General features: G+C 43.9%; 1 long non-coding RNA gene across 2 annotated transcripts in view; it reads right to left on the bottom strand.

Annotated features, from left to right (window-relative positions):
* Window positions 1-24,534, bottom strand: part of LOC120381279 — a 57,660-nt gene that overhangs the window by 10,930 nt on the left and 22,196 nt on the right. The window lies entirely within an intron of this gene.

Below are 24,534 nucleotides of genomic sequence, written 5' to 3'. Positions count from 1 at the left end.
CCCAAATTCATCCAGCTGTTACATGCATAAGAGTGACGAGGGAGATAATTTTTTCCCAGGCTTTATTTTCTTTGAATTGGGACTATGACCATCCACAATTTGACCAAAGTGCTGCCTGACACTTTGGTGCCGTAGGAAATAAGGATTGTTATGGTTAAGAAAGCATGGAAAAGCTTGTATGTTCCTTTCTCCCAACTACTGTAGTGCTTCTGCTAAATAAAAATCCATTTTTATTCTTAAGGGAGCTGAGCAGAGAGATGTTGTTTTACGTCCCAGTTTTTGCCAGTGATGATGTATGTCCCTTTTACAAACTTATCTCTGGATTTTTGCTCAGTTTATAAGCCAGGGGCAATCTTTCTTTCCTAAAGCCTCTTTCTCTCACAGTCTGGAGGAACCTTGAGATTTCCTGCTGGTGATTTAAAGGGCTATAACACTCGCAGGCTAGATTTGTTTTAGTGTCCATAAAACTCAAAAATTTCATAAAACAATTGGTGAAAATAAAATTACCAAAAAATGATGTACTGCCAGCAGACTGTATAATAGTTACGGGGAAATGGAGAATATGATTCACTGGGGTATAAAAATGACAATGTATTTATTGCAGCGCAGTGACAAGAAACTAATTTGTCCCTTTTACTTTTCAGACAGGGCTAGAATTCCGATTTTTCTCTCTTTTGCTTCAGCAGTGACAGGATAGCACTACACAGGCTGCTCGAGGGGCAGCTGTACACTTAATTCACCTACTTGCATCTTACTGGTTTTTATCACTTCTACAGAGCTCTACAGTCCCAGAGTGCTGCATGAATATTAACTCATTCCCAAACAAGCTTGGCTAAAATAAGAGCCCACCCAAAACTCAATCAATCTATTTAGACATTTGAAACAGAAAGGGGTTAATTATCCACAGCCCATTATTTTTCACATTGACTCAATCTCTGCACTTTCAGGTCCTGGAGAGGGTCAGAGTTTGCAAAGGCTTTTCCTGGGACTACACGCTAGCCTTGATTCACCAGAGGACTTGGAAAAAGCAAAACATCAGTAGTAGCATGAGAGTTTGTAAAATGGAGGATCTGGCTAGATGAGAAGTGGCCTTCTCTGTACTCCAGATGTGAGAAACTCAGATGATTTCTTCAGCATTGTCTGACTTTGGACATGCCGACCACAGGCTCTTCTTGCACGCTCCAGGGTTGGGGAACCAGAAATGCAGTGAAGAGTACATTTCTCACTGGCATTGCACTACAATCTGTCAAAATGAGTAACCAGGAGTAGAGCTGGTTGGAAAATGGGTCTTTTCCAGGGAAAACTTTGGCTTTTCATCATCAAAAAGGTTGGTTTTCAATCAAAACATTTTGGTTTCTGGCTTTCCAACAAAAATCAAAAATTAGAGGAAAGCCGACACTTCCTGTGAAAAATTAATGATTTGTCCAGCTCAATTGTCTGTTGAAGGAACGTTTCAACAGAAAACTTTCAACCACCCTTACCTGGGAGCTGTGGATAAAGTCAGTTAAGTACAGTGACTGCATTTCTGATCCAAAGGAAATCTGAAATTGCCTCGTTCCCTGCTTTCTTGAGATTCTCTGCCCACTTATGGGCCCAAGAGATTCAGATAATCTACAAAGATCACAAATTATTGGTTGGTCAAATGAATCCCAAGTCTGGACTCTTCAAGAGTCATTGGTCACCAATCTTATCTTCAGCTCTTCTACTAGTCATGGAAACATTAGAATTCCAGATGGCTGGAGAAGCAGATATTACTGCCTCTTCTGGTCTAGTATTGGGAAGATAATGCTTCATCTGACTCACCACAGCAAACAACCTCCAGCACCTAGAGTGGCAAAGAATTTGATTGGTGTCGAGTGTCAGAGGGATAGCCGTGTTAGTCTTTATCCACAAAAACAACGAGTCCGGTGGCACCTTAAAGACTAATAGATTTATTTGGGCATAAGCTTTTGTGAGTAAAAAACCCACTTCTTCAGATGCATTTATTTATACCAAAATAAATCTGTTAGTCTTTAAGGTGCCCCTGGACTCCTTGTTTTAATAGTTTGATTGTGAGGGTGGGGACATTCTACATAGTCTTTTCCTTACCTGGTGCAGAATACTTCTAGTTTAACATATAGCAGCTATAGCTACTTTAGTTTCCTCAGATTCTCCTACTAGGAGTTAGTAATTACTAAGCATAGAGCAAGCAGAAACTTGCATAGAGCAAGCAGAGCTTCCTGATATAAACACTTTCAGCTTCAGAGTCAAGGAGTCATAGTCCAGATCCATACTTTGTGTCTTCAACCAATCCCTACATGCGTGTTCCGCATCCTATTTGCTTGAGAGTGGACAATGTTGGTTTATCTCAGTAAACATCCTACAGTAAACCCACCAGCCTACCTTCTAGTAACTGCCTCTGAGCCACTCATCTGGGGGCTTGCTGAATTCCTAGAGACCTGTACTTTGTCCTTAAGTAGAGGAGTTGAGTGTGATGCCCTATAATTCTCAGCAGCGAGAGGGAATGTTCCTATAAATTTGGTATGGCCGCCATCACACAACTTCCCTTTCCCATTGCAACAGCAGAGCCAAACCCTGAAACAACAACTTTGCAGACATGTGTGCAGATCCCTATAGAGGGCCCTAAATCACTCTCTCTGGCCTGAGCGACAAGAAAGATTAATCTATTGGCCTCTCACTGCTGGATATCTTAAAATTGGGTGGTTCCATTCTACATCCCTTTGCCACATGTTCTGTCCACATCATAAAATCCTGGTGCCACTGGCAGTCTCTGCTTTGGAGGGACCCAAAACTAGAAAAGGGTGGATGCCAGCTAGGGTGACCAGATGTCCCGATTTTATAGGGACAGTCCCAATTTTTGGGTCTTTTTCTTATATAGGCTCCTATTACCCCCCATCCCCTGTCCCGATTTTTCACATTTGCTGTCTGGTCACCCTAATGCCAGCATTGAGGTGTGGAAACTGAGTTTTATGAGGGAAATGTAGTAGCTGCATAAATTGCCTAAGTCATTGTCTTAAAATGCACCATTGAATTGCTTTAAGTTCTTTGTATTTTGGGGGTGGAGTGAAAGGGTGGCTGTTTGTTTAGTTCACACTCCAAACCTAATACATTTCAACAGATCGTAGAAACCCAAAATTAGATTCAGTTTCAATTTGTGGTTTCAGTTTGTGCCATTCCATCTAGTTTGTTACAAGGCCCTTTAGGCCTGGTCTACACTAATGGGAGGGATCGATCTAAGTTACGCAACTTCAGCTACGTGAATAACATAGCTGAAGTTGACGTACTTAGATCTACTTACTGTGGTGTCCTGAACGCAGTGAGTCGACTGCTGCTGCTCCCCCGTTGACTCTGCCTGCGCGTCTCACGGTGGTGGAGTACAGGAGTCGACGGGAGAGCGCTTGGGGGTTGATTTATTGTGTCTAGACTAGACGTGCTAAATTGATCCCTGCTGGATCAATCACTGCGCGCCGATCCGGCGAGTAGTGTAGACATACCCTTAGTTTCCTTATTTTTCAAAATACAGGGGACATGCTGGCATTGTACATTCCCTTTGAGCCCCACCTAGGCCTCAGGGTTCCTGAACTACAGACCAAGCAGTAGGCCAGGAATGTGTGGGCCAATACATGGGGTGAAGTGATGGGCTCATTCCAGGTGCTACGTTCACATTGACTGTGCGGTCATAAGCTCCAGAAATGTGGATAACGGCTCTGCAAGAGCACAGCAGTCAGAAAAGCCCTGTTCACTCGTGTAAGTATATGAGACATCCTTTTAACTCAATGTGGGCCCATTAGTGCACGCTGTTCTATCACTAGAGAATTCAACGGGTTTTTAACTTATTCTGTTTGCTCTTTGTTACACATATTGTGGGGGAGAATGGAGTAAGTCCTTCTTCTGTAACCGTGTAACCTGGAGCTGTCATTTTGTTCTCCCTTAAACTAAATAGGTTTGGACTAGGCCAGTATTTGGATGGGAGATTTCCAAAGAAAAACCACTTTGCTGCAGCTCTTCCTTCTGAGTCAGTATGGAACAGCACAGTACTTCAGTATCACTTTTTCAAAGAGACAAATCCAAGAACCTGAGCACTTGTGGATATTAAAAAAGCACATGGCACATCTCATGGGAGGCAGGAGGCAAACCCTGATCTGGCCCAGTTTCAATTCAGAATTCCATTATACCACCTGAAATACTCCCCGTGATGATGGGCTCACGCCCAGACCCCTAGGCCTCAACTCAACATCGACAAATGCATAGCTGGAACCCAGTGTGGCTCACCTGTGTGTTAGCATTGTTAAAATAGGTATTAGATTTACAAAAATGTATTTAGTGTTTAGACTTTATGGAATGCTTGTAAGCTGCTGCATGCATTAATCTCACTTATAACCACTGTATCCCATGTTATAAGGTAATATTTAAGTGTTTGCTCTGAAACTGTAAACCACCAGTCAGGAGAGAAGCATTGTCAGGTGTGAAATACTGGTTTGCCACAGGCAGTGGTGTATCCTAGCCTACAACAGAAGGCCCATCGGCCAACCAGACAAACCATTGTGGAACATCAGAAGACAAAAGACTGTTAATTGCTCCCTCTCACCCCCATGAAGAGGAGTCCATGTGGACTTATCCCATCAGCTTGCACTCTGGGGGAAGGAAATAAAAATCCTTGACAAGAAGAAATTGGATCTCTGTGCTGCTTGGACTTCAGGAGGGCAAGATGTCTAATCATAAGCAATGGATGCTCAGCTGCTTAGCACTAGAAGACATATAGAGCCTGCATATTACGGCAGCTTGTATTACCTTTTGGAACCTAAGACTGTAACTCATTTGTGTGTGTATGTTTACCTGCTTTAACTTATAAATAACACTCATGTCTTTCTCTTAGTTAGTAAATCTTTAGTTAATTATAGGATTGGCTACAAACGTTGTCTTTAGTGTAAGATCTAAAGAGTCAGGCTCCGTGTCTGTCACGGATTCTGTGTCTTTCTGCAACATACGTGACTTCTGCAGTGGCCAGTGTGGCTGACCCCAGGGTCGCCAGCCACACCAGCCATTGCTGGAGCAGCTCTGCAGCCAGCTGCTCGGGTGGCCCCATAGCCAGCCGCACCTGCTGCTGCTCAGGTGGCCCTAGGCAGCTGGCGTAAGGATGCCCCCTCCCACCCAGTAGCAGCCCCCCCCAACATTTCGTCAGGAGGATTTATAGTATAAGTCATGGACAGGTCACAGGCCGTGAATTTTTGTGTATTGCCTGTCCATGACTTTTACTAAAAATACCCGTGACTAAATCATATCCTTTCTAAAGAGCAATTGACCTGGAATAAGTGACTGGTCCTTTGGGACTGGGAGTAACCTAAATATCTATCACAAAGGCAAGCTTGCCAAAGTGGCAAGATATAGACCAGCGTACCCAAGGGGACTCTGTGTGACTCCATTGCTAAAGCTGATATAGTGCTTGAGGAGTTCACACTTGATGCTTGGTTGGTGAAATCTAAGGGCATGTCTACACTACTCAATTAAGTTGACCTAACTCACATCTGCATACAGCCATCCCAATAATTACATCTCTTGTGCATGCCTACACTTTGCTCCTTATGTCGGCACATCCTCACCAGAAGCGCTTCCACTGATTGAACTGTCACTGTGGGGCATTGTGAGATGGCTTCTGAAAGCCAGCAATAGTCCATGTAAGCAAAGCAGTGTCTACACTGACACTGCATCAGCCTACCTGCATCGACATTGGCTCTACGCCGCTCACGGAGGTGGAGTTATTGAATCAGTGTAGCACGCAAATTACCTTAGCAGGAGTGAAATTTTAAGTGCAGACACTTACATATTTAGGTAGACGTAAGCTGCCTTGTGTCAATCTAACTCTGTAGTGTAGACCGGGGTTTGGTATAGAATTCACAACCAGTTTGGGGTTTATGCCCTTGTTTGCAACAGTCTGCCCTGAGCTTAGTACTCATGCTCTTGTGCCACTCCAGACTGCTTGATAATCCCCTCAATTTTGATTACAAAAGATAGTCATCTTCCCTCTCTGTCCTACGCTTATATAACATTGCTGTGGACAGTTAAACAGCTGCCATGTTCCATTCCAGAAGTGGCTGCATTTTAATACTGAGTGAAGAGAGCTGGTATTCTGCATGTAACTAGACATTCTGTAAAGTGATTTCAAAAGGTGCTATATCAAAAAAGCAGTTCCTCTCTCTTTATTTCTACCCCCATCCTCCTCAGCCTGGGCCTGACTGCCTTTGAAACTAGTTGATCAGGACAGAGGACATTGTTTAAAACTGAAATATTCCATTCACCTTCTCCATTCCATGGGTTGAGTATGCTGTTTCCAAAATCTGGTGCTCAAGAATAGGCAGGGCTTGTTTTTTTTTGTGGGATTCCAAGTTGTGTGATATTTGGTGTTTTCCCTCAAAGCCCCAGCTCTTGGAGTCATGTGATTATGTGAGAATCTCAATTTACACGTTTAATAAAAAGATCTAGGTTTCATGGTTGCAAAGAAAAGCTTGACAAGGTGACCATATTAAAGGCTCAGAAATGAGAAGGCAAATAAAAAGAACCCTACGTTTACTATCTGAACACTGTGCTCCACAATGTCTGTTGCAAAGGTGGGAAAGTGAGCCACAGTAATGCAGAGTGGTGTACTGCGTTCTTCCTGGCTCTGCTGTTTTGGGGCCTGTTAGGAATTGGGTGCTGCTTGATGTATGCCTATGAATATAACACTGTCAATGCACCTATTAATTCTGCAGTGCTTGCTGTACATTTATGATTGATTATTACGCTGCTTGTCACTGATCCTATGGGTTGTGTATCATATTCAACACTTGGCATTGGCAATGCAGTAGAGCCTCAAAGATATGAACACCGGAGTTACAGACTTACCGGTCAACTGGACACCATGTGGAACTGGAACCGTCAATCACCGCAGCAGGGCAAAGACCAAAAAACCCCCCAACACAGCAAGTACTGTACTGCCTCCAGGCTAGAGCCCTGGGGCTCAGAGCTTCAGCCACGGGGAGTTGGGCTGCAGCTGCAGAGGGGGAGGTCAGGACTCTGCATGGGGGGGAGGAGGCTCGGGGCTTCCGACCCTTGGGAGTACTGGGGCTCATGGCTTTAGACCCGTGGCGAGTGCTGGGGTTCGAGGCTTCAGCCCCGTGGCTCTGTTCCCGGCATCAGCCCTGTCGGGGTCGCTGGGGCTTGGGACTTTAGCTACAAGGGAAGCGGCGGTTTCAGCCCCAGTGCTCCCCCTGTAGCTAAAGCCCTGAGCCCCAGCGCCTCTTCCCCACAGCTGAAACCTATCTTAACAGGCTGGCCTACACGAAGCTTTTGTGCTGGTGTAACTATTTTGCTTGGGGCAGAGGGGGGTTATTTTAGTTTAAAAACAAAAAAAAGCAGTACAGGTCCTAGTGTAGATGCAGTTATACCAGAATAAAAGGCACCTTATACCTGTATGGGAATAGCTATATCAGGGCTTTGCTACACTTGCGAGTTAGAGTGCATTAAAGCAGCCCCAGCCACCCTAACTCATGACACGTCCACACTGGAGAGGCATGTAGAGCGCCCAGACTCCGTGGCTGGAGCACTTCTGGTAATACACCTCCACGAGAAGCATAATGCTTTCTGTGCCCCAGCTGGAGCACCACAGTGCCGGTGTGGATGCCCTGGTCTATTAATGCGCTCTGATTGGCCTCCAGAGGTGTCCCACAATGCCTGTTCTAGCCACTCTGGTCATCACTTTGAACTCTACTGCCCTGCCCTCAGGTGACCAACCGTCAGACCCGCCCTTTAAATTCTCTTGGAATTTTGAAAATCCCCTTCCTGTTTGCTCCGCAAGGCATGGAGTGCTCTCCGCGAATCTTTCCAGGTGACCATGACCAAAGGCTCTTACGTAAATTAAGCTGCCATCGGATAAAGGGGAAGGTCCTTTCATGGATTGAGAACTGGTTAAAGGACAGGGAACAAAGGGTAGGAATTAATGGTAAATTCTCAGAATGGAGAGGGGTAACTAGTGGTGTTCCCCAAGGGTCAGTCCTCGGACCAATCCTATTCAATTTATTCATAAATGATCTGGAGAAAGGGGTAAACAGTGAGGTGGCCAAGTTTGCAGATGATACTAAACTTCTCAAGATAGTTAAGACCAAAGCAGATTGTGAAGAACTTCAAAAAGATCTCACAAAACTAAGTGATTGGGCAACAAAATGGCAAATGAAATTTAATGTGGATAAATGTAAAGTAATGCACATTGGAAAAAATAACCCCAACTATACATACAACATGATGGGGGCTAATTTAGCTACAACGAGTCAGGAAAAAGATCTTGGCGTCATCGTGGATAGTTCTCTGAAGATGTCCACGCAGTGTGCAGAGGCGGTCAAAAAAGCAAACAGGATGTTAGGAATCATTAAAAAGGGGATAGAGAATAAGACTGAAAATATATTATTGCCCTTATATAAATCCATGGTACGCCCACATCTCGAATACTGTGTACAGATGTGGTCTCCTCACCTCAAAAAAGATATTCTAGCACTAGAAAAGGTTCAGAAAAGGGCAACTAAAATGATTAGGGGTTTAGAGAGGGTCCCATACGAGGAAAGATTAAAGAGGCTAGGACTCTTCAGCTTGGAAAAGAAAAGACTAAGGGGGGACATGATAGAGGTATATAAAATCATGAGTGATGTTGAGAAAGTGGATAAGGAAAAGTTATTTACTTATTCCCATAATACAAGAACTAGGGGTCACCAAATGAAATTAATGGGCAGCAGGTTTAAAACAAATAAAAGGAAGTTCTTCTTCACGCAGCGCACAGTCAACTTGTGGAACTCCTTACCTGAGGAGGTTGTGAAGGCTAGGACTATTACAATGTTTAAAAGGGGACTGGATAAATTCATGGTGGCTAAGTCCATAAATGGCTATTAGCCAGAATGGGTAAGAATGGTGTCCCTAGCCTCTGTTTGTCAGAGGATGGAGATGGATGGCAGGAGAGAGATCACTTGATCATTGCCTGTTAGGTTCACTCCCTCTGGGGCACCTGGCATTGGCCACTGTCGGTAGACAGATACTGGGCTAGATAGACCTTTGGTCTGACCCGGTATGGCCTTTCTTATGTTCTTATGACCACGCACCAGGCGATCCCCAATATGGAGCAATGGTGAGGTGCTGGACATCATCAGTGTTTGAGGGGAGGCAGGTGTCCAGTCCCAGCTGCACTCCAGACGTAGAAATTACAATACCTTCAGGCAGATATCAAGGGACAGGATGGAACTGGGCCAAGACCAGGATGCACTGCAGGGTTAAAGTCAAGGAGCTGTGGAATGCCTACCGCAAAGCACATGAGGCAAACCGCCGCTCCGGTGCTGCCCCCACGACCTGCCATTTCTACAAAGAGCTGGACGCAATTCTTGGGGACTACCCCACCTCCACTCCAAAGACCACCATGGACACTCCGGAGCCCAGTTCAACAAGGTAGGAGGAGGAGGAAAGCAGGAGCGCGGGTGCTGAGGAGGAGGGAGACAGCCCGGCATCCCTAGATGCATGCAGTCAGGAGCTGTTTTCAAGCCAGGAGGAAGGTAGCCAGTCACAGTGGAAGGTGCTTGGGGAAGAACAAACACCAGAGGAGATGCCCGGTAAGCGGCTTTTATTTTGGGAAGGAAGTTGTTCAATGCGGACTCTTGGGGTGAGGAGGGTTAGGGCTGCATGCATGCCTAGATGAGGAATAGGGTGTTGATGTGCTCTCTGACATCGCTGTCTGGAGTTGCCAGCTTCCAGATTGCAATAGCCAACTCCTTCTCCACCGGCAGGGCAGCCCTCAATCTCGTGTCCTTGCGCCGCAGGGTGGGGGCAAGCTCAGCACACAGTCCCATGAAAGTGGCTTTTCTCATCCGAAAGTTCTGCAGCCACTGCTCGTCATCCCAGACTTGCGTGACAATGTGATCCCACCACTCAGTGCTTGTTTCCTGAGCCCAAAAGCAGCGTTCCACTGTGGTGAGCATGTCCGTGAATGCCACAAGCAATCTCGTGTCATATGCGTTATGCGAGTCAACATCATTGTCAGACTCCTCACGGTCAGTTTGTAACTTAAGGAGTAACTCGACTGCAATTCATGATGTGCTGACGAGACCCATCAGCATATTCCTCAGCCGTTCGGGATCCATTCCCACAGAACAAAAGGGAAGACAGAACACACAGTACAAAAAACATTGAAAGATGGCAACAAATGTGGACGGAAGCACAGGGATTGCTGGGATGCGAAGCGATGCATCATGGGGTGTTGGGACAGGACCCAGAATGACCCGCACCCCCTTCCCACAAGCCACAGCACCAGAATGGGAAGAGGTGCTCTGTGGAATAGCTGCCCATAATGCACCGCTCCCAATGCCACTGCAAGGGCCGCAAATGTGTCCACACCAGTGTGCTTGCAGCTGACAGTGTGAATACACTGCAGCGCTTTCCCTGCTGCAGTCTCTGAGGGCTGGTTTAACTCACAGTGCTCTACATTTGCAAGTGTAGCCATGCCCTCAGTATAAAGCACTTTTATACCAGTATAACTGCACTCACACTGGGGGATTGTGGTGCCACTTTAACTATACCAGGATAGTTAAAGCAGTACGACTCTCATGCAGATAAGCCCTCAGATACTCAGTTTAAAGCCAATGCTATTTTTCTCTTGTGATACAGTTTCACACAAAACTCTACTCAGGTGAATGTGTCCCTTTCCCTCCTATCGCATACTGCCCAGTATACATACTTAGATGTGGATTTGATGGATTTTTTCAAAAGTTTTGGCACGGAATAAACAAATAGTGGGTTCTGATGCATGAGGGGAAGGTGTATGGAGGGTTCTGCGGATGCCGTTATGCTGCTTCGCTCTTGCACTTGGTTGCCTTTTGTTTGTTCCAAAGATGTTTTCAAAGGTTATTACATTTGCATCATTAGTGTCTCTTTCTGAATTCCTGAACCTGATTATGGGGGCCCTTAGTTTGTGGATTTATTATCCAAATGCCACGAGTCTTGTTATCATGGATGAACTTTGGGAAGTCAGATAGATGCAAGCGGTGTGGCTTGTTGACTTAACTACTGAAAAATTTTACTTCTCTTAAATCCTGCGGGCCAGAAGGTGAATGTTTGCCTACAGTCAGAACTGGTAACTCTTGATGAAGATAGGTGTGGTGACCACTGCTTGGTATAAGTGTGACTTCCAGACATCTGTAGATCTTGTGATAGAGCAAGAGATAGGCCACAGCCTCAAAGTTTGGATCCAAATTTCCCTCAAACGTGGGGGTGTTCAGATCCAGGAATTGAGTTCCACCCATTCTAAAGAGTGGAAAGTTATGAAGTTTGGGGCTAGAGAGGAACCTCCTCAAATCCAGGGATTGCTGAATCTGGGGTTTGGATGCACCTCTGGATATAAACAAGCTTTTTATAATCAACTTTTGCTCAAGTGTGAATAAAACATGTTTGATTTTCACCTAGTTATAACTAGAGATAAGCCAGTAATTTACAATGAATAACTTACTCCATTAATTTAGCCTCTTCTCATGGGAACACCTGCAAGCAAGTACCCTTTATTCCATGGATTATAACTTTAAAATGTGAACTGTTTTGTGATCGATCAGATAAGTAACATAGTGTGTGTCTGGTTAAGCACAGACATTTTTTGTATGAAAACTTGCACATGCCAACTATTAATTTGGTACATACAATAGTCCTGAATGTGACTTTGAACTCTGCTTTCCATAAACTTTTATGCCAGCATCATGTTATAATCCAAATGTTCATGGAAAGTGCTTGACAAAAAGGCTTGCGCATAGCTGAAGCAAATTCATTTAAAATACTAAGCCTTCTCAACCAAGCACTTAAGCATGTCCTTGAAGTTACACATCTGCTTAAATACTCTGAACTGGAGCCCCAATGAATATTCACAGGAATTGTTGCGTTATTCACTCAACTCTTGTTGAATTTTCTTCCATCCACACACAGGAACAATGTTACAGCACAGCTCTGCCACAGCTGAGTTAACAACCATTGTTAAGACATTAGAGTTTATCTACACAGCCAAAACCAAAGTAAGCACCCCAGTAAGAATTTCTTGATACTTATTCTTCCAACAGCAGCTTCCAGATTAAATTTGGGAATCAAGCAAGGCTTTTCTTATTGCCCGGGCTGTATACTTACAATGGCGTCCAGAAATCAAGTTCTGTTGTTTCTATTCCGAAATCTCTAGAGCTGAGAGAATAACTCACATGAACCGTTCATTAGATACATGTAGCCTTTTTCCTGGTTTGTGAATTGTCTAAAAATGCTCTATGAATAGATAAAAATGCTGTAATACACAGCATCCATAAATACCATGTTGTGATCAAACAAAAGCCTGCCTGTAGGTTGCTTTGTGAATGGTTCACTTCAAATATTCAACTAGTTAGTATTTGTGGTTTGATATCTGAGCTGTGATTGGTCACCTATATTGCTTGGTTCTGTTCCCTGACTACATGAGCTAGCCTAATTAAAGAATATTAAAGATTCCCACATTAGCACTGGGGCACATACTTGTGAAAAGCAAATTCAAAGGGTTATAGATACCATTGAAGCAAATCTGGAAAAAATATTGGCTGTATTCTGCCAGTTCTAACCTTCAAGAATGGATTCTGAATCTGAGCTAGTTAGCGATTCTGATCCATGGATGTAGCTCACTTCTTAATACTGTATCTGCATTGGACTAAATTCCAATGATAGAAACCCAATAGCCAACTCTGGGTTGTTCTCAAGGTGGAAAAAAATTCACCATTTAACGGCAGCTTCCAAGACTCCTGGTGCTGCTAACATAGCAGGTCCTGGTTTCAGAGAGAGCATAGAAACACAAAGAAGGTGGCAAGTGAGGACTTTCAAACACCATTAAGGAACAGTTATACTTCTTGGCCACTTCATTCCTTGGAGCTGAGTTTCCATTATTGCCAACCCCAAACATTCAAAAAACATGACCCTGGACCCCAAAAACAACAAGTGGCTTAAAAATCATGAGGCTTTTTTGTGACCATTGGGTTTTTATTTGCCATCTGGCCTTTGAGCCTTTAGGGTGGAGTTAGAGACCATTTTCAAGTTATTCTCCGCAACCACAAAGGCTGGAAGCTTTTTAAAACAAAAGCAAAACTTCTCCTGCAATCACTTGCCTCCAGCAGCTGGGATTATGAATACACTACCAAATATTTCGAGACTCTTGATAAAAATCACAAGAGTTGGCAACATTGCTGCAAGCTTTGTTCACAAGAGGACATACACTAAATATTAAGGAGTTGTGACTAGGAAAACTATGATACAAATTGATTGGCCCAGTTCTAATTTTATAGTTAAAGCTCTATAGGTAAATATGCCTGGTAAAATACTATTCTCCAACGCATCTTTGGGAAGCAATCTTTCTCTTGATGGGGAAGAGTGTACTGGCGTATAGACCTAGCGCTGGCTCACTGCACAGGGGTGAATTTCGCTCCCACTGAACAAGTCTCTGTAGCTGGAGAAGCCAAGACAGACTCTTGGTTTGACTGTAACATCCAGCTCTCTCCGGGTCTGTTTCAGCAGGTCTGTTTCCTTTACTTCTAGCTACTGATGTCCTTAATCGAGAGCGAGCGAGCGAGAAGAACATGGGTATTTGGAAAGGGTTTAAAACCTTCAGTTAAATACAGTGGGAGTTGGTGCACTCAGGTTTTATTGTCAATTTTACATTCACATAAAATTTTACAGTGGCAGGTGACCCTGCGTGTGTGTCTGTGCCACAGCACTGCTCGCACACCAGCCATGTTCGCATTGACCTACCCGCCGCCCTAGCTCAGCTCACTCATCTCCCTGCCTCTCTCCGTAATTGATTATTTATCTAATGCAAGGCTGAAATTAAATCCTCATGTCAGTTTACTGTAAGAGGAGAGAAAGGGGCGGAGAGGACTGGAACACATCTAATAAAGTATGGATTTCGCCATTTGCTGTATGGTCTTATAGACCTAATCTCTGAACCCTGAAATGATGGATAATGGCCCCTGGCATATTGCTTATCAATTCCAATAGAGGAAGCAGAGCTGCATGCAGGTATCAGTGCTGACTGCCAACCTGCAAAGACCAGAAACACAGCCCAGCTCAGTACAAGCCAGTTACACAGCATCAAGGGACTGCCTCCTCATTCACTAGACCAGCTGTTCAATGACCAGTTACTGCAGAACTAAGTAGAAGAATTTGTAGCAGTGCTGAATGTTATGCATGCAGGGATTGAATGTTATAAGACCTACACACTGATTGCAGTCACCAGAACTTCCCACAATTTGGGAAGGGCAAGGACTCCAGATCAGGGGAAGAAAGTGAGGGCGGCTGCTGTGGGGCAAGCAAAATGCAGCGGAGGACAGAATGCTCGTAGAATAGTCTTACCCCCATACACCAGATGTGCCCAGCTGTTAGTTGGCAACACTGTTCTCCTAAGCCTGCTATGTGCCAGGCAGCATATTTGGAGTGAGTTGAGATGAGATTGAAAATAGGGGACTCTGCTGCACAACTACAAAGACTTTTCTTATCTGTCAGTATTCTCCTTTCCTCTAATCTTCTGTGTTTAAAGGATTTACCACTTTTATTTGTCTTGTAAAAGCAGAGCAACAAAACAGGCAGTAAATGAATTGTACGGGAACAGATGCTCTTATCACAGAAGAGTATGGAATAAAAACAATGTCCTTTTATCTTAACATATCCTGGGTTGGCCCATCTTGGTATCTTGTCTCTGGCCTCTCTCAAAGGAATGCAATCCCCCTTCCTACACCGGATTTAATAGTTCTTATCCTTGCATGTATAAATAGCAATACTACTATTGCTCTGAATTTTTATATCAGTACTAGTGATATGTAGGGGTTCGGCCAGGGCTCCCCACCGCCGGGGCAGCTGGGATCCAGGCCACCTCACTACATGATACTACTGTTAAAAAAAATTACCCTGTCCTCTTCTGAATCCTGCTACAAATATTTGACTTCCTGCTGCAGTAAGAATGTACAGAGGGTGAAAAATGCTTAAACAGACGTGCCTCCAGTTCAAAACAGATTGAAGTTGCCTACAAACTTTCTAAACAGTAACTCTGACATTCCTTGTCTCACAAGGACAAAAGGAGGTTGCAGATGAACTAATCCAATTAAAACACCCTTAAACTGAATTAAAGATGGGAAAAGATTGGGTCATATTTGCTAACGTACTCTACATATAGGCTCTAATGGGGAGCAGGCAGAAGAGTAATTTATATGGTGGCTGCTTTAGGCAGGCAGTTTTGTCCTCATAACTAGATTGATGGGCCTGATGATTTGGACCAATCAATTATGGAACAGAGAGAAATGAATGGATGTCTCCAATATGCCACTATTCTGATTCTGCCTGCAAGTATCAAGAACTGGAGCAGTGAGTGAATCAGCTGTTGAGAAGTCACTGTGTCTAATGAAATCTTAATTGGCTTTTCTTCCACTGATATTAGACTCAATAGGACTAATCACTCTCCCATGAATGAATGACTTACAAGCCCCATGAAAGATCACAAAGCACTATGGAAACAATGAATTACGCCTCATGTCTCCATTTTTCAGATGGTGAATCTGAGGCAGATAGAGGCTAACTCAATGTGTTGCACAATCTCTGGAAGAGCTGGGAAGTGAACACAGGAGTGCTGACTCCCAGACCTGTACAGTCAGTCAGCATTTCTAAAACTCAGCAAGCAGTATGGAAATAAAAAGCAAACCATCCAGCCTGGGTTATCCCATGTACACACTTACAGCTCTAAAAATAAATAAGCAAAATAAAAGCTCCCCGCCTGGTGCACCAAAACACAATGGGCATCAAATTGCATTAGAATGTTTATATTGAGGAAAATTGCATCCTGCAAACTTAAATTATCTCTCTCTTCCCTCTCCCCTCCCACCTGCCACGGCCCATTTCCTATTATATTTTTCTAACAAACCAATAGATGCTTGAAATCACAGAAAGCCATAAAGAATTGGAATCAAATTAAGTCTACATTCTAACTGCATTAGGTGCTGTCAAGCATAGTTTACTCACTTTTCACAGTTCTATCTAGAGGCTAAACAATTTTGTACCCTTTCTCTACTAATCAAAACTGATTACTCTGATAATGGACCCCTGACGCTGAACACTTTATGAAGGTAAATTATGCCATATCGAACAGGAAGGGAATGGAGAAATCATCCAGAGATAAATAGGTCTAAAGATGCATATATCGATCTTGCCCTCATTCTTTTCCTCTCTTTCAGTGTCTGCAACAGCCAAAGGTTCAATCAATACTCTCATTGCTGTAATGCCATCTTTTATAATACCGCCATAATTGGCCGTTATCACAGTTTGCCCTCTGATTGGCTTTTTCTAGGGGCCTTTTTTTCTGAGGTTTTTTGTTTTTTCCCCCTGTTGAGTTTCGTAGCCCAAGGGGTAGGCAAAGCATGGCCTTTGGAATTCTAAGATGCAGGTCCCCTCTATGCATCAGTGCAAGGGGAGGCCAAAAATTATCAGCTATGACTTGTAATTGCTGGCAAATTCAGTCAACAAGCAAGTTCTAATTCATTTACCAAGGAACATACAAGTACAAGCAGATATTACGGTCGAGTGCATTGATTTTTGACTGCAATAGACAATATAGCTTTACAGTCTTGGAGCTTTAAAACTCCTCCTGTCCCTGCAGGAAGGGAGGGTTTCATATTACAGGAACTCTGTCAGTCAATGCAATTGACCCTGCTGCCAAGGAAAACCCCTGTAGGTGCATCCTGAAGGTGAATTTTTAAGACTCCAAGCCAGTATATAAAAATTCAGAGCATGTTTTAGGCTCCAGGCAAGCTGCCAATGTGGCCCTCAGTGCTGTGAATTTGGGCACCTGAGTTGCAGTGGAATCTGAGGGGTGTTGGAAATACAATGAAGAAATCCAGAGCTTAGGGGTTTCATGTTTGTAACTTCCTTGAGCATTGTCTCCATTTTAGCTGATAATACATTGGTTTCCTCTGTCCTAATTGCAGCAGTGGCTTATTTTGATTTTCACTTACAGTGGTTGGCAAGTACCCTCCAATGCTTTCTGCATGAAATACTGTAAATACAGACAGTACGCATTAATCTTCTGGACATGCGAGTCAACTGTCAAACCAGGTACTGCATTTACTTGCTTTCTGATGTCAAACAGTGGAGATCTCCCTTAATCCTTAACATTTTATATTATACACACACACACCCCGAGAGAGAGTCAGAGAGTTGTTTTTCTGCTCTTTATTAACTCCAAATAAAGATCCTCCTGACATGAAGGAGCTAATTCAGAGTGTAGAAAACCCTCACTTAAGTACAAAAATTTAAACAGATCTATGCAACCAAGTGGGAGAACTTCACAGCGCAGCACAGTGGAGATGGTGGAGTTCACTGATGATTGAATATCAAGTCAAATGCAAAACAGATTTTAGATACTGATAAAAGATTGGTGCAGGCCCCAAGCAAGAGTAGGGTGGATCCCCACCCCCACCCCCAAAAAAACCAAAACAGACTAGCCCCATAGCCCAATTCCAATGCAGCAACAATGTATTGGAGAAACTTGGAAGTTTTCTTAAGTGGGGACAGTATTGGCCCCTTTCAACCACTGATAAGACAATCCGGGTGACTGAACCATTCTGGTTTCTGCATGCCATTGTGGGGTGGGACAGCATGGCAGGGCAGTGTGTTTCCAATGTATTTGACAATAGTCTGTCAGTTGATGGAATGAATACATTTACTGTTTTAAGATAAATAAATTGATGGGATTTGGTGACTTTTTGCTAAATACAGGCAACCAGAAGGTGAATAAAATATCCACCCGTATGTAAATCCCTGTGGTTTCATATTGGAAATATTTTTCTCAAATAAAAAGATTATTTTTTCCAAAGAGAGGAATCACTGTGGTGGGTGTTGAGTTTAATTCCCATCTGATCCATACTGCATCCCCTTCCCTAGAGCAACCTACTAAAGGTAACATGTAAAGGAAAATGTGAGTTTATGCCCTCTTGATCTTTATGATGGATAAAAGCGGCCTGAGATTTCTCCCTCACACCTAAAACACAAGGGGCCCAGGGACATGCACACTGGGTAATAAAACACCTATCAAGTTTCCCAATTTGATAATAAAATTACAGGGCTTGAGGTGTGGGGACAATCCAATGTATTGCCCAGCATGGGCCTCAGGAAAAGATTCAAAATGACTTTTAAAGTGAAACATTTTCACTCACATTGTAGTAATTCCTAGAGGCTTCAAGTAGTCTGGGCCCCATCATGCTAGGAGCTGTACAAAGACATAGAAAATGACAGTCCCTGCACCCACAACACTAAGACCATCTAGATAGAACATATTTTTTCCTCGGTTTCAGACATCTTTGGCCAGACTTTCTCGGTGGTCAATAGTTCACACAGTGCAGAACTTGGTCCATGGCCTTTCTGTCTGATGTGATTGGCTTTTTACAAAGTAAATGAAAGTTAAATGGTCAGGAAGAATCTGTTCAAAGCCACAGCGGCAAACTCAAGGGCATTCACATGGTGGGAAATATTTCAACAAAATTGGAGAAATAAGTTTATGAACATTGCCGATTTTTTGCAAAGCAAGATTTTAAAACTGCGCTTTTTGCAACTTTCCATTTGCAAAAAAGCAATTGCTTTGCTTATGGCAAATATGTATGAATTACTTTCAGCGGTTACCTTTTTCATATAACTTTAGCTAAAAAGAGGAATGAACTGTTTACTGCTGTCTTATCTAGACACAAACACAGAGAACAGGGGCTTGGTGAGTGAAGTGTAATATGCTGGCTGCTATTTGCATACCACTGCCCTCCACTGGATGGAATCAGAACTACTCACCTGTCTTGCAAAGATCCTACTCTGCTCAAAGGGTTTTTGAGTTAAAGTGGTAAAAGGCCAGTGCGAGTGGAGTATTGGGATCATTATTGCTGTTATCATTAAATTCCAAGCAGCCATAGGGAGCCATATAACAACTGAAATTCAATGTGGTCATAGATTAAACATGTGTATGTTTGTGTAGAGACTTATGTAAATCACCTCTACTTTACCAATTGGTGAAAAAAGCTGAGAACTGCATCAATAGCTACTAATGCACAACTGGGATGGCTTATTGCTATTCGAGTATGGTGCCTTACTTCTACATTTCATTAAAGTATCTTGTAGTATGTCATTCAATGTATCCATCCACTACAAAAAGTAGTTCCTACTAAAAGGATAAGAATCATAAACTTTAAGACTTTAAGGTCAGAAGGGACCATTATGATCATCTAGTCTGACCTCCTGCACAATGCAGGCCACAGAATAGCAAGTGCTAAATTCTACTTGCCCGTTCCTAATACTTGTTGCTCACAATGGGTGTGATGTTCTGGTATCAGAGACAAAGTCCCAGCTGTGCGTTGGGGAGAACTGGTTCATTGCTGTGACAGCACAGGCCCAACCAGCCAATCAACATGGAACTTTGGACTATCTGTGTCACCCAGATAGATTCTACTTGTTGCAACAGCCTGCAGTGTTATACGGTACCACTGATGACTAGTGCATGATCAAACACTGCAGGCTCGATACAGCTGTCACCAGCCTGGTGGCTTCCTTCTGACATGCACAGCATTACGCTTATTTATTCTTGCCCTTTTTGTAATAGGAAATAATGGTCTCCAAAATCTGTCAGGTGTCAAACTACCCTGCAGTCTGTCCCTCATGGCACATAAAGGAAGGTAAAAGTCCCATTCACCTATCCATCATTATACCTGCACAGAAGGAGAAAACACTGAGGCCTGGTCTACACTGGGGGCGGGGGTCGAACTAATAGCGAATAGCGTAGCTGAACTCGAACTACCTTAGTTCGAACTACTCACCCGTCCAGACGCCGCGGGATCAAAGTCCGCGGCTCCCCCATTGACTCCGCCACCGCCATTCGCGGTGGTGGAGTTCCAGAGTCGACGGGAGCGCGTTCTGAGTTCGATATATCGCGTCTAGATGAGACGCGATACATTGAACTCCGAGAAGTTGAACGCTACCCGCCGACCCGGGCAGGTAGTATAGACGTAGCCTTAGATACCTTCACACAACTTCTCCTAAAGGGTGGTAGATAATTGGTTATGCTGTATTGGGCATGATGACATACTTGACTTCACCAAGACTGGATAAAAAACTACTTCTACTGTCTCAGTTAAGGCCAGAGTGCAGCCTTGAATAATGAGGGGGACGGGAAGAATAGCTCAGTGGTTTGAGCATTGGCCTGCTAAACCCAGGGTTGTGAGTTCAATCCTTAAGGGGGCTATTTAGGGATCCGGGGCAAAAATCTGTCTAGGGATTGGTCCTGCTTTGAGCAGGGGGTTGGACTAGATGACCTCCTGAGATCCCTTCCAACCATGATATTCTATGATCTAGAAGTTTATTAGTATTGCAAGGTCTACTAATAAATTAAAATAAAACACTTGGAGGGAAGGGGCTTGAAGCTACAATTTGGATAAGGATCAGAACATCCCATACAGTTTACAACTGTTTAGATCTTGATGGAAGGTGGTGGTTTACTTCCCAAACTAGAGCTGTGCATAGAAACAGATTTTTTAAATGTTTCATTTCACAAAATCAAGTGTTTTTCACTTAGACCTGGACAGTTTTTTAAACATTTTTCAATTTTCTATATAAAATTCAAGGAAGTTTTTAAATGAAAAGTCATCTCAAACAAAAAAGAATCGAACAGTTTCTTTCCAAAATGTCAAACTGAAACGTTTCCGTTAATTCAGAAATGGTTTTTGATTTGTTTTGCTAAATGAACAATTCAGTGAAACCTACAAGAACTCAAAACTTTTTGATGTTTCCAAATTTTCTTTTTTTTTTTTTTTTTGCTGAAAAAATATTTCAGCCAAAAAATGTTCCCCCGCTCTGTTCACATCTCCTCCCAGGATCTGTGTAAATGAATATGAACTTTAGGAAACAGAATGTGAATGAATATTGTCTGATGCCTCATGCTATGAAATAATGGTAAAAAATACAGTTCCCCCAGCACTGTCACTCACTATGGGGCTGACGTGTACATATGTACATACACAAACAAACACACACACACACACTGGTGTTCCTGGACTGTCCTGCCTGTAGCTGAAGCTCAACAAGATAAATGCTCTCCTCTCAGAGATGAGATACCTATCCCACAAATCACTGCTCTCTTCCCTCTGCACCTTCCCTTCCCTCTAACCCTCCTCCATTACTCATCCACTGGAAGAAAATGCAAAGAGTAATAATAATTAGACAAGTACAAATAGCCAGATGGTGATATGGATGGCGTGTTCCACTAAATAAAGGGCCGTTACCATACCAACAAGCGGGCAGAGTGCTGATCTAACAGAGCTCACAGGCGCTCAGGCAGTGGCACATCATCCGTTATCCGACAACTTGGTCTGGCCTCTCGGAGACACGAGACACTGCCCAGGTCCGGGTGCCCCATCAGTTTAAGTCAAGAGGAACTATTGTTTCTTATTATGGAGAGTTGTGAAAGCCTTTGTAGTAGCAGCAAATTAGGCAGAAGTTCAGCACTGCGCTGGGAGGGAGGGGGAATAAGCATCTTGGGCTGTTCCCAGGCAGTTAGCAAACAATAATGCCAATGCCCTGTTAAATCAGAGGGCTGACAAGGCAGGAGTTGGCCAGGGCTCAGGTGGTTAACCACAGGCTCAGCCTGCTGGGCTGGAGTGCTGAAGTCTATTGTGCATAATGGAGGGAGAATGCAAATGTAACCCAGGCTTACTCAGTGTGGTGCTCTGTCCCCTTCTAGTGGCTGGGCCATGCTAGAAGTTTGAGTATGCTACAGCCTTGGAGCTAACAGATTTAGGTCACTTAGCTCAGACAATAGAAGCTCATTCTTCTAGATCCAGAGATCCTGGGACTGATTCTCATGGCCAGTGACACACCCAGGGGCTTTGTGTTAAACAAGCATTGGCCACCTTGCAATTGGCACCCCCAGCAGAATTCTGGACGGCTTAGGGGTTTTCTGCACTGGTGAAATCTCTGAGGATGAACTTCCTGCACTGGTGTAAGAAATGATTTGCACCAGTGTAGCTTACCTGAGTTGGAACTCCCTGGGAACAACTGCTAAAACCCAATCAAGACAAGCCCATCACCAACATTCCACCCAAGTTCCGGGGTGTGCAGCTGGAGGGGTAGGTCTGCCCCTGCTTTGGAAGGTCCAGTGTAGGCTAAAACTGTGGGGGAGGAAGGAGCCCAGTTTCTGAGTGCTGATGTCTCTGCACTTCAAGGACACTCACTGTGCTGCTGCCTCAGCAATACTACCTGGGAACACAGCGCAGCTGAAGCAACAGTGCCATGGCAAGTCTTTGGAACCCTTATGGCTGGGCAAATTCATAGGGACTGGGCTGCCTACCCTCTGCCCAGTGTATAGCCTTGATCTTCCCAACGTGACACTCTCCCCGCTCCCTGCCAGGCTCATGTACATCCCTGGCCTCCCGCACAGCCCCCGTATTGCCACTCAATCCCCTGCATGCCACCCCCATCTCTTCTCACACCCCTACCAACTCCTCCCCTGCCATCAATGCTACTCAGTTACAGCCTTGCTTTCCCCACCACCTGCCTCTCTGCTGCTCAGCCAGTGGCCAGATTTCTGTAGATAACTCAGTCAAAAGGAAACAGATATTCCCTTTAGTTATGACAGAGGAGTTCCAGTTTCATGCTCTGGATGTTTACTTGTATATTTACGATAATTAAATATAAAAAAAATTTACTCTGCATCTCAGATAACTAAGCTACTAAGTCAATAGCAAATTAAGGGGCAGATTAATTACTACACTCGCTGACATGCACTGCTCTGATGGCAATGCAAAGCAGCTGTAAACTTAGATTCACTGACCAATGTGGCCAGGCAGGTTCATGATGTTCCTTTAAAGATGAGGCTAGGGGTGATCTGGGAACTAGACCAGCAACTCTTCCTTGTGTATTTAGTTAATTGGTGGAATTGTAAGACCTCTAGATGACATGTCATAGGGACAAGCCACCATTATTTCAGTAAAGGAGAATTGTATCTCTTGAGATAGTTGGTACAGACGTTTTGGGATCCCAAAGGGGCCCGTGTGGTCTTTGTTCCCCCATACCTTACTTCTCCTAATAAAATGCAATGCTCAAGATTGAAGACATGATTTTTGGGTGCCCAACTTCACACATCCCGAAAAAGGCCTGATTAACAGAAAGTGCTGAGCCCCCACCCTCTGAAAATCGGGCCCCTTCAAGATGTAAGTCAGGTAACCAAAAATGGAAACCTGAGATCACTTTTGAAAAATCTCACTCCCAATCAGATATTGACCAAGAAGTTTGGAGAAACAGGCTTGCCTTAGAAGCGTAGGTGGAAGAAGGCAGGACAGCTGCAACTAACCTACAACACAGGCAGCCTGCTACTGATCTGCAATGAACATTGATCCACTTCTAGCATCTGAATCTGGATACCATGCAGACCTTATACTGAATACAGAAGTGTTCCTTTCCTTGTGGACTTTTCTCTGGAACCCATCACCACAGTATCTGAATGGTTCAGTTTTGCAAATCAGGCACTAAGCTGTTTCATGCAAGTTCAACATCCAGAAAACAAGGCACATAGTGGCCACCTGTGAAAATTTTGGTTTAAGTTGTTTGCCCGGCATCATATAGGAATCCTTTGGGAGATGCAAGGATAGAACCTAGTTCTTTAGGGAGGCAATTCAACAACCTTAACCATGTCACCTTCCTTTCTCTTCCTACAGTGCCCTGCTTCATTCATTAGACACCTTCCAACTTCTGCAACAACTGAACAAGGAGTCTACAGACACTCTTGTTCACTACTCAACACAGAGCACCATCCACCCGGTACAGTGAATGTAGCAGAGGTCCCTGTGGAAAAACAGTATGTGATTGTGTAATTAAAGACATATGCATATGTACAAGGGGGCTGAACTAAGGTTACACAGGCAACTTTAATTCTGGCTTTTGCAAACTTTTGAGTGCTTGACTTCGCAAATTTAATGTTTTAATAAAGTTTTTAGTGTAGTTTCTTAAGCTTTTAAAAAAGCAGACAGAAAACCCAGAAATTCCATTATGTGGAAAAACATTGCCCCACAATGGTCATCAGTAGAGTTAAGGCCTTTAGATCCACAGCACAGACCTCTCTACCTTTGAACTAACTTAGTAATTGGTAGCAGTAGTAGGCTATTATCCTGTGTGCATCAGCCATTAGAGGAGGATGAGACATCATGGGTCCAATTCCAGCTTGTGTTCTCTAGTGGCTAGACCTTTCTGCTCTTCCTCTCCCCCAGCTGCAAAATTGTCCTCCGCAATCTACTCCTCCTCTGCGTACGGCAGTGAGTCTGCTTCTTTTGACCAAAGCACCAGTGTGAACTCAAGATAGTCACCCTGCTCTTAGTTCTGGTGCCACAGCAGCCCCCGGCAGCCAGGTGGAGCAATTCTGGGACAGGTCCTTCAAAGATCCTGTAGCCCTGGAATGGGGCATGTTCAGTTGCTCTGTGG

The sequence above is a fragment of the Mauremys reevesii genome, linkage group 13, assembly GCF_016161935.1.
Source record: "Mauremys reevesii isolate NIE-2019 linkage group 13, ASM1616193v1, whole genome shotgun sequence".
NCBI lineage: Eukaryota > Metazoa > Chordata > Testudines > Geoemydidae > Mauremys > Mauremys reevesii.
The sequence above is the reverse complement of the archived record's forward strand: the minus strand, read 5'-3'. Positions and strand labels throughout refer to the sequence as shown.